This window comes from Podarcis pityusensis (assembly GCF_964106645.2).
Source record: "Podarcis pityusensis genome assembly, chromosome: Z".
Taxonomy (NCBI): Eukaryota; Metazoa; Chordata; class Lepidosauria; order Squamata; family Lacertidae; genus Podarcis; species Podarcis pityusensis.
The window spans coordinates 28,004,638-28,015,350 of record NC_138044.1 but is presented as its reverse complement, the minus strand read 5'-3'; positions in this window follow the sequence as shown (position 1 = coordinate 28,015,350).

Here is a 10,713-nt window from a genome sequence, read left to right as displayed (position 1 = left end):
AAAAAATACAAGAAATACAGAATACAGAAAAAAGAATAAAGTTTTTGAAATATAACAAAAAAGTAAAAAATAAAAAGAAACATACAAAATAAAACAGTTAAAAAAAACATTAATTTTCCATAACCTATCTTCCCTACACTTATTTCCCCGGACCTCCTCGTACCTCCCTTTTTTGTATTCCAGTTCAGTTTGTTAGTTCAGCAAATCCTTACCATTAAGCTTTTACCCAATTGTAAACCTTTTTTCATATCTCTTAAAGCATTACAGCTAAAAACCTCTTAGTTTCTATCCAACATCCTTCTAACATTCATTAATTTTACAGTATTTCTGTAAATAGTCTTTAAATTTCTTCCCATGCTGGCACAAATCAGCTGCTATAGTTTAACAAATTGTTCAATTTTTTAAAAACCATACATTGTCAAAATTGGTTGTCTGCAAAACCATTTCCAAGGTCCCTGGAGAAAATGCTGGAAATACTATTTTTGAATAAAGACACCATAGAAATATCTTATATTTTAACCTACCCAAGAAAGTTGTAGGGTCTGCCACTTTTTAGTATCTTCATCTTTTTGTGTGCTTATGTTTCTGCAGTTATGATTGACAGTTGTTTGTGAATCTGGGTCCTAAGTACTCTGTTGGGCTATTTTTAAATTGAAACCCAAAATCTTTGTAGAAGGTATTTATCAATTGAGTTGCCAATATTTATTCCGAAACCAATTGATTTAGTAGTATGGATCTTGTAACCGGATGCTTTCCCAAAGGCCATGTTTTTTTGTATTGATGTTTCTGGTTTTGTAAAAGATACAGTGGTACGTCAGATTAAGTACTTAATTCGTTCCGGAGGTCCGTTCTTAACCTGAAACTGTTCTTAACCTGAAGCACCACTTTAGCTAATGGGGCCTCCTGCTGCTGCCGCACCGCCGGAGCACGATTTCTGTTCTTATCCTGAAGCAAAGTTCTTAACCTGAAGCACTATTTCTGGGTTAGCAGAGTCTGTAACCTGAAGCGTATGTAACCTGAAGCGTATGTAACCCGAGGTACCAGTGTAATGCTATTATCGTCTGCATACAGTGAAATTTTAAATTCTTGCAAGCCAAAGTTAATTCCATTGGTTCATAACAAATGTTCTAATGGGACTAAAAAATTGAGAACAAAGCAGAGATCATGTGGACCCTTGGCATCTGCCATGCTGGATTCTTAATGGCATTGATAATTATTTGTTAACAAAAACATTTGCTGTTGAGTCCTTATATGGGAAATCAATCCATCCTTTACATCTCCAACTGAGATTCTTATCTTGAAGAGTTCTTGCTATAAAAGGCTTTTCTGCCCTTTCAAAAAAAAAAAGTGAGTTGAGGTGAGGGGCACCAAAGCCCCCCTTTCTTCATGAAATTTAAGCAAAAGTAGTGTATTTTTCGCCCCATATTTAAGCAAAAGTACTGTATTTTTCGCCCCATAGGGCGCACCGGCCCATAGGGCACACCTAGTTTTTTTGGGGGGGGGGAATAAAGGAAATTTTTTTATTTCCCCCCCAGGCGCGCGGCTGGGGCAGGGGAAGCCCGAGCTTCCCCTGAACTCAGCCCCCAGAACAGGCATCTCTCCGCAAGCCGTGGGAGCCCAGCGCAACTTTGCGCCGGGCTCCCACGGCTTGCGGAGAGCTGCACGAAGCCCGGGGCATGCTCCACTTTCCGCCCCGGGTTTCAGGATGAAGGCTGCTATCTGCAAGCCTAGGGAGCCCGGCGGGAACTCCCGCGGGCTCCCCAGGCTTGTGGATAGCTTCCTGAAGCCCGGAGAGGGAGAGGGGTCGGTGCGCACCGACCCCTCTCGCTCTCCAAGCTTCAGCGAAAGCCTGCATTCACCCCATAGGACGCACACACATTTCCCCTTCATTTTTGGAGGGTAAAAGTGCGTCCTATAGGGCGAAAAATACGGTAAACATTTGCATTTATCAGTTTCGCGGGACTTAATCCTGCTACTTTTACTTCTTTAAGCCCCTCTTAAACGTAAAGGGACCACTGACCATTAGGTCCAGTCGTGACCGACTCTGGGGTTGCGGCGCTCATCTCGCTTTATTGGCCGAAGGAGCCGGCGTACGGCTTCCGGGTCATGTGGCCAGCATGACTAACTCGCTTCTGGCAAACCAGAGCAGCGCACCGAAACGCCGTTTACCTTCCCGCTGGAGCGGTACCTATTTATCTACTTGCACTTTGATGTGCTTTCGAAATGCTAGGTTGGCAGGAGCAGGGACCGAGCAACGGGAGCTCTCCCTGTCACGGGGATTCGAACCGCTGACCTTCTGATCGGCAAGTCTTAGGCTCTGTGGTTTAACCCACAGCGCCACCCACGTCCCTAAGCCCCCATTACCCAACTACAAAATACAGATGCTTGTTTGTTCCATGAAAATGGGGTGCAGGTGAGAGAAAAAAGAGAGAATGCAAGGAAAATTTATCCCTAGAACATGCAATAAAGTCTTGTGGCACCCTTGCAACCAAACTTTCATTATTGTATAACTTTTTAAGTGGACAAGAGGCCGTCAAATGCAACATTATTGTTATCAGAGGGAAGCTCTATTTTGTAAAAGGTTTACGATGAAACTAAGATCTGACTCTTTCCCATCCTTTATTATTTATGAAGTGAACTGAATAACACTAAGAGGACTAGGAATTTAATCACATCATCAAATATAGCATGCAGGGGGCACTTTATCTAAATTATATAATTCGGTATTTGAATGATTGGTATTAATAATTGCATTATGAATTGGTATTGTTGTAATAAGGCTATTATTATAGGGACGCGGGTGGCGCTGTGGGTTAAACCACAGAGCCTAGGACTTGCCGATCAGAAGGTCGGCGGTTCGAATCCCCCGACGGGGTGAGCTCCCGTTGCTCGGTCCCTGCTCCTGCCAACCTAGCAGTTCAAAAGCACGTCAAAGTGCAAGTAGATAAATAGGTACCGCTCCAGCGGGAAGGTAAACGGTGTTTCCGTGCGCTGCTCTGGTTCACCAGAAGCGGCTTAGTCATGCTGGCCACATGACCCGGAAGCTGTCTGCGGACAAATGGCAGCTCCCTCGGCCAATAAAGCGAGATGAGTGCCGCGTCACGACTGAACCTAACGGTCAGGGGTCCCTTTACCTTTACTATGAATTGGTATTGCTGTAATAAGGCTATTATTGGATTGTAATTGGAAACAAATTAAAAAATTATTAAAAACACACACACGATAAAACGTCAATCATTAAAAACTTCCCTAAACAGGACTGCCTTCAGATGTCTTCTAAAAGTCAGATAGTTGTGTATTTCCTTGATATCTGATGGGAGGGTGTTCCTCAGGGCCTTCACTACTGGGAAGGCCCTCTGCCTAGTTCCCTGTAACCTCACTTCTTGCAGTGGGGGAACCACCAGAAGGCCCTCGGTGCTGGACCTCAGTGTATGGGCTGACCAATGGTATAAAAATAGCCAGCCCTTTCATTAAAAGAAGTCAATTACTAAAGTTTCTGTTGGAACAAAAAAGTCTTCACCTGCCAGCAGAAGGACAGCAAGGAGGGAGCCAATCTAGCTTCTCTAGGGAGGGAGTTCCAAAGTTGGGGAGCAGCCACTGAGAAGGCCCTCTCCCATGTCCCTACCAAGTGTGCCTGTGAAAGTGGTGGGACTGAGAGAAGGGCCTCTCCTAAAGATCTCAGAACCCGAGCAGGTTCTTGTGAGGAAATATGGGCTTTCAGATAGCTTGGACCTAAGATGCTTGAAGAGTAATTCCTGCTTGCACATGATTGTGAAAGCAGAAGGAAAGGAAACTTTAGAAGGGAAGGTGGGGGCAACTCAGTGAGAGCTAGAATATATACATACAGCAACCTTTAACAACAGCAGGCAGTCACAGGTGATAAAACTCTTCTTTGGAATGTCACTCTGAAAAAGGCTTACCTGGAGACCTTATTACTATCATTAAGGCAACAGGCAAAAACATATCTGTTTTCCCAAGCTCCTTAAGAACTGCTAAGGTAAGCATTTGGCAGGTTTGATTTTACCATTTATTTAAACAGGCTGTTGCTATTTGATGTTTGCATTTTAATTTGCAGTATGCATGTACTGTATGTACAGTCATACCTCGGGTTAAATATGCTTCAGGTTGAGTGCTTTCGGGTTGCACTCTGCGGCGACCCAGAAGTAACGGAATGTGTTACTTCCCGGTTTCACTGCTTGTGCATACGCAGACAGTCAAAATGACGTCATGTGCATGCGCGGAAGCAGCAAATTGCGACCTGCGCACGCATAGACGCGCAGGCGCGGGTTACGTTCACTTCAGGATGCGAATGGGGATCTGGAACGGATCCCGTTTGTATCCAGAGATACCACTGTATTTGAATTTTACTTCTCATTCATTCCTATCGTATACAGAGTCGTACCTAGGGTCACTTGCACCCTTAGCAATGAGCTATATTGGCATTCCATCCCCCAAAACAATTAAAAGCCGTTAACCACAATAGCCACATTAGAATTTTCTACATTTTACACAAGCTAAGTACTCAAAGCATCCAAAGCAGGGGCAATGAGAGAAGGGTGAAAAAATTCACACACCTTTGTGCTGCGATGCAAGGACGGCAGGAAGTTTCTCCTGCATTTGATCTCGCTGCAACAGTGGCATCGTATTGGCACACATATATGCATCATTTCCGGATATGTATTATTTAACTATTATTATTAATTATTATTATTATTATTATTTAATTATTTCCTGGCACCGCACATATACACAGTCACATGAGAGTCAATTGAACACAAATGGCAGGGGAGGGGTTTGCCTCTACTCTCGCTTCTTTTCTGCAACAGGTTTAAACTATGCTTGGTTAAGCTTTTTTAAAAAATTGGTGGATCTGCCCAAATAAACTGATCAGCTGAATTGCAAATGTACGTTAAATTCTGTTCCACAGTAAGCAAAGTGTGTCGAGTGGTAGCTAATCTGTCATTAAGGTAAGCCTTACTTGACCCCTGGTTCACGATTTCTCAAATCGTTCATTGGTTCCTTGTCTCCCAAACAATGACCATGTCAGGTATCCATTCCACTGGGTTTATGATGCATCACCTGGAGAGGAAGAAGAGCACGAGCTCTTTCTCACCTTTGGTATTGCAGTAGAAAAGACTGAGGCTGGTGCAGTAGAAAAGACTGAGCTATCCCTGCCTACTTGCTCATCCTCTCTATCAGCAGTGTAGAGAATTAGATCATCAAGGCCACTCAGAGGACACACAAGTGAGTGAAAGGGTATTTCCTTGATGTAAGAGCAGCTTGTGACCATGGAGCAAAAGCGGTTGAGCCTGGCTGCGTGGCAGAAAGGAAGTACAAGGCTCCGATTCCTCTCATGCCCTTTCTCAATCTTTGCATGGCAGCATCTAGGTTGGATCCCCAATCCTCATGGTAGTGCTGCCCAGAGGGAGACTGCAGGTGAATGGGTGTGAAAGGAAGGAACTGTGTCTTTCAGCAACGGCCACTGCCTCTCTTCACTTCCTCACAAGCTCTCTTTGAGAAGCAGCACAGTGGAGATGACTGAGCTCCCTCAGCACAATCCCCACCATGGCAATGCCTAGAGAGAAAAGGCAGAAGCTGCTCCAAAGAGTTGTTGTTGTTTAGTCGTTTAGTCGTGTCCGACTCTTCGTGACCCCATGGACCAGAGCACGCCAGGCACTCCTGTCTTCCACTGCCTCCCACAGTTTGGTCAAACTCATGCTGGTAGCTTCGAGAACACTATCCAACCATCTTGTCCTCTGTCATCCCCTTCTCCTTGTGCCCTCCATCTTTCCCAACATCAGGGGCTTTTCCAGGGAGCCTTCTCTTCTCATGAGGTGGCCAAAGTATTGGAGCCTCAGCTTCAGGATCTGTCCTTCCAGTGAGCACTCAGGGCTGATTTCCTTAAGAATGGACAGGTTTGATCTTCTTGCAGTCCATGGGACTCTCAAGAGTCTCCTCCAGCACCATAATTCAAAAGCATCAATTCTTCAGCGATCAGCCTTCTTTATGGTCCAGCTCTCACTTCCATCTCCAAAGTGTTCAGCTCCAAAGAGTAGCTCATGGTTACTAAGGAACGTAACCATGAGCCAGGGTTCAGAAGGCATACAAAGTGACCCCTTGGCAGAGCTTAATATGGGAGCCAAAAGTGAGGAACAAAGTGGCTGTGAATTTCTTTCAGAGCCCCCACACATGTGGTCCTAGTAAGCCATTGATACTTAATGGATCTAATTGTCTTCCAGAGAGTGGTAGGGGTTGTTTTATCCCAAGTTGATGGCCTTTCAGCTGATTCCCTGGTGGCCTCTGTGAGGGAGCCTTCCCAGACCCGCTGAAAGAGGCGGTCATTAAACCGCTTCTTAAAAAAAACATCTTTAGACCCGGCCAATATGGCCAACTATCGCCCAGTCTCAAATCTACCATTCTTAGGCAAGGTGATTGAGCGGGTGGTTGCTGAACAACTCCAAGCACACCTGGAGGATGTGGACCATTTGGGTCCCTTCCAATTGGGATTCAGGCCTCACCATGGGACTGAAACTGCCTTGGTCGCGCTGGTTGATGATCTCCGGCGGGCTAGGGACAAAGGTGAGGGCTGTTTCCTAGTTCTGCTGGATCTCTCAGCGGCCTTTGACACCATTGACCATAACATCCTTCTGGACCATCTAGAGGGGCTGGGAGCTGGGGGCACTGTTATACGGTGGTTCCGCTCCTTTCTCCTGGGCCATGTCCAGAAAGTGGTGTTGGGGGATGAGTGTTCAGACCCCTGGGCTCTCACTTGTGGGGTGCCTCAGGGTTCCGTCCTCTCCCCCATGCTTTTTAATATCTATATGAAGCCATTGGGAGAGATCATCAGGGGGTTTGGGCTGGGTGTTCATCAGTATGCAGATGACACCCAGCTCTACCTCTTCTTTAAATCAGAAGCAGTGAAGGGGGTGAAGGTCCTGTGTGAGTGCCTGGAGGCGGTTGGAGGATAGATGGTGGCTAACAGATTGAGGTTGAATCCTGACAAGACAGAAGGGAGCGGGCGGGTGTGGGGGGTTCCCTGGTCCTGAATGGGGTAACTGTGCCCCTGAAGGACCAGGTGCGCAGCCTGGAAGTCATTTTGGACTCACAGCTGTCCATGGAGGTGCAGGTTAATTCTGTGTCCAGGGCGGCTGTCTACCAGCTCCACCTGGTACGCAGGCTAAGACCCTACCTGCCCGCAGACTGTCTCGCCAGAGTGGTGCATGCTCTGGTTCTCTCCCAATTGGACTACTGCAATGCACTCTACATGGGGCTACATTTGAAGGTGACCCGGAAACTGCAATTAATCCAGAATGCGGCAGCTAGACTGGTGACTGGGAGTGGTTGCCGGGACCACATAACACCAGTCCTGAGAGATCTGCATTGGCTCCCAGTACGTTTCCAAGCACAATTCCAAGTGTTGGTGCTGACCTTTAAAGCCCTAAACTGCCTCGGTCCTGTATACCTGAAGGAGCGTTTCCACCCCCATCGTTCAGCCCGGACACTGAGATCCAGCACCGAGGGCCTTCTGGCAGTTCCCTCATTGCGAGAAGTGAGGTTACAGGGAACCAGACAGAGGGCCTTTTCGGTAGTGGCCCGCACCCTGTGGAACACCCTCCCTTTAGATGTGAAGGAAATAAGCATCTATCCTATCTTTAAAAGACATCTGAAGGCAGCCCTGTTCAGGGAAGTTTTTAATGCTTAATGCTGTATTGTTTTTAACATTTGATTGGGAGCCACCCAGAGTGGCTGGGGAAACTCAGCCAGATGGGCGGGGTATAAATAATAAATTGTTGTTGTTGTTGTTGTTGTTTTACCATATTGCATGGACCAGGCCATTGGGAACCAACATAGTAGGTGTGGTGTCTAATGATTCACATATAGATATCAGTATATGTATAAACTAGCTGAACTCTTTTTATTGGCAGAACCTGGGAATAATGGACACATAATCTCTGTAGATCTTCCATAAAGAGATTCCAATATTCTTTCTTGCAGAGATGGACATAGCCATGGAATGGTGTACTCCCTCAGGTTTGACAGCCGAGGGATGGTTCTCACAAATATGGTTGATAGCCCTATCCCAGAAAATGTCAAATTCAGTTGACCAAAAGGAGAACCAATCCTCACAATTTTTATAACATATGGCAACATTCATGGAATATATGCAGTGAGGGGACAGTATGCATAACCACTGAAATACCACAGGACAATGATTTGAGTCTCACAAATAGTGTAGCTGATATGTTGTATGTTGTACAGCTTTTGGACATCAGTCCTACAAGAAATCTGCAAAATAACAAAACAGGTATCAGAATCAACTCCAGAACTAGTCCCAGTAAATATCTACCAAGGCAACAATGCACACTCACATTACAAAGAACTCATAAGCCACTTATTCTTAGCAGCTAGGAGTGTCTTAACTAGATATTGGAAGCACCTGTCAGGAGTCGACATGGACCACTGGTACCAAACCATATGGGAAACAGCCCTACTAGAAAAGCTAACCAACAAATTGAAATTAGCATGGGGACAAACAGAAGAGGATGCCTTCACCCTGGTGTGGCTCCCCTTTATTACATACTGTATACAGCCCAAACAAGACAATGACCTAACCCTACTGACAGCATACGAATAAATATGGCTAATTTGACCCAATAATCCCCACCCCCTCACAAACAAGACTCACTGCAATCAACTGGATGCAACCAACCATGCTGTGGGCCCTCCAGCCAATTGCACTGTCAACATACATACATACATGCATACATACATAAACTATTCATGTGACGCTGCCTCATAATGCCTATGACAGCAGTGTCTCACATTGTAAATGACCTGTGGAAAGGACTCTATGAATTGAAAACAGAGGTGTTATATGTATTCATGGAAAACTTTCAACAAAACAAATTTAAAAATAAAAATAGAATAAAACTTGAAAATTAACTAATCTGTGTAAAACTAATGTGTGTAAAGCCATAAAACAGTTACACAATCCTATCAGGTAAAGTTGTGTGCAGGCAAACTAATGGTGTGACCAGGAAATAAGTGCCTACTTAAACAAATGTTTTAAGTTTGAAGCTAAAAGACAGTGCAACAGAAAAAGCTCCACTTTTATGTTTTAATTGCACTTACCCAACAGGCTCTTTCAGAAAAAGAAAACAAAACATCCAAGGCAAAGCCTTGGGTGATAAGAATGATTGGAAAGCTACAAGTTGGTTTCCCCAGTTGCCCAAAGCAACCTTCCAGACTAAAGGGGAATGAATGTAAACAGGGGAATGCCACTTTTTCTGCAATCCTCACGCAATCTCCCTAGCTTAAAGCTCTATTAAAAAACAGCAAAAGAGGGTCAGGTTAAACCAGTCACTCTTGCAGAGCTATGAATTATCTCCTGTGAAAGTGCAAACCCACAAACTGTTTATTTAGAGAGCCCCGCCCTTTTTAAACAGTTGTCAAAATAAAAATAAAACCCCCCACAAAGTAATCTTTAGGAATAGATGAGGTTACAGACTCTGCTTAGGTGGAGGACCAAGAAGTACCTATCTGTGCATTAAGGACAAAGAGAGGTGTTAGTTTCTGAAAAGTGCCTCCAAGCACTGATCCTTTGGGCTGTTTTGAGAAATATCTGCTATCTAAATCTCCCTGTCCAGACTAGGTGTCAGAAATATGATAGATCAGTGAAGGGTTGGGAAACCTCAGGCCCAGGGGTCAAATGTAGCTGTTACGCGGGCTGTTATGTGGCCCTCATAACTCTCACCTGGGCATGTCCCTCACTGACTTGGCTTGGCATTCCAAGTGTTCTTACTGGGTTGGATGTGTCCTGGTTTGAACTCCCAATAACTTCTGCTTGTCTGGATGGAGGACTGAGAGGTGTGTGAATGTATGCAGAAAGCTCACTGTACACAGGTAAAACTTGCATTTGCTGCCCCGCCCACTTTTCCCCTGCCTTGCCCATCACCGGCAATGTGGCTCCCCAGAAGAGTGTCCAGGTTAATTCTGTGTCCAGGGTGGCTGTCTACCAGCTCCATCTGGTACACAGGCTGAGACCCTACCAGCCCATGGACTGTCTTGCCAGTGGTGCATGTTTTAGTTATCTCCCGCTTGGACTGCTGCAATGCGCTCTCCGTGGGGCTACCTTTGAAGGTGACGCGGAAACTACAACTAATCTAGAATGCAGCAGCTAGACTGATGACTGGGAGTGACCACTGAGACCATGTAACACCGGTCTTGAAAGAAAATTGGTTCCCAGTATGTTTTTGAGCACAATTCAAAGTGTTGGTGCTGACCTTTAAAGCCCTAAACGGCCTCGGCCCTGTAAACCTAAAAGGAGCATCCCCACCCCATCGTTCAGCCTGGACACTGAGGTCCAGTGCCAAGGGCCTTCTGGTGGTTCCCTCACTGTAGGAAGCGAGGTTACAGGGAACCAGGCAGAGGGTCTTCTTGTTAGTGGCCCCCTCCCTGTGGAATGCCCTACCGTCAGATGTCAAGGAAATAAACCACCACCTGACTTTTAGAAGACATCTGAAGGCCATACTGTTTAGGGAAGTTTTTAATGCTTGATGTTGTATCGTGTTCTGTTGGGAGCTGCTCAGAGTGGCCAGGGAAACACAGCCAGATGAGTGGGGTAATATAACAACAACAACAACAACAATAAACAAACATGGTCCTTTGATTGAAAACAGCTGCCCATCCCTGAATTAGTGGGATGCTGTTAAG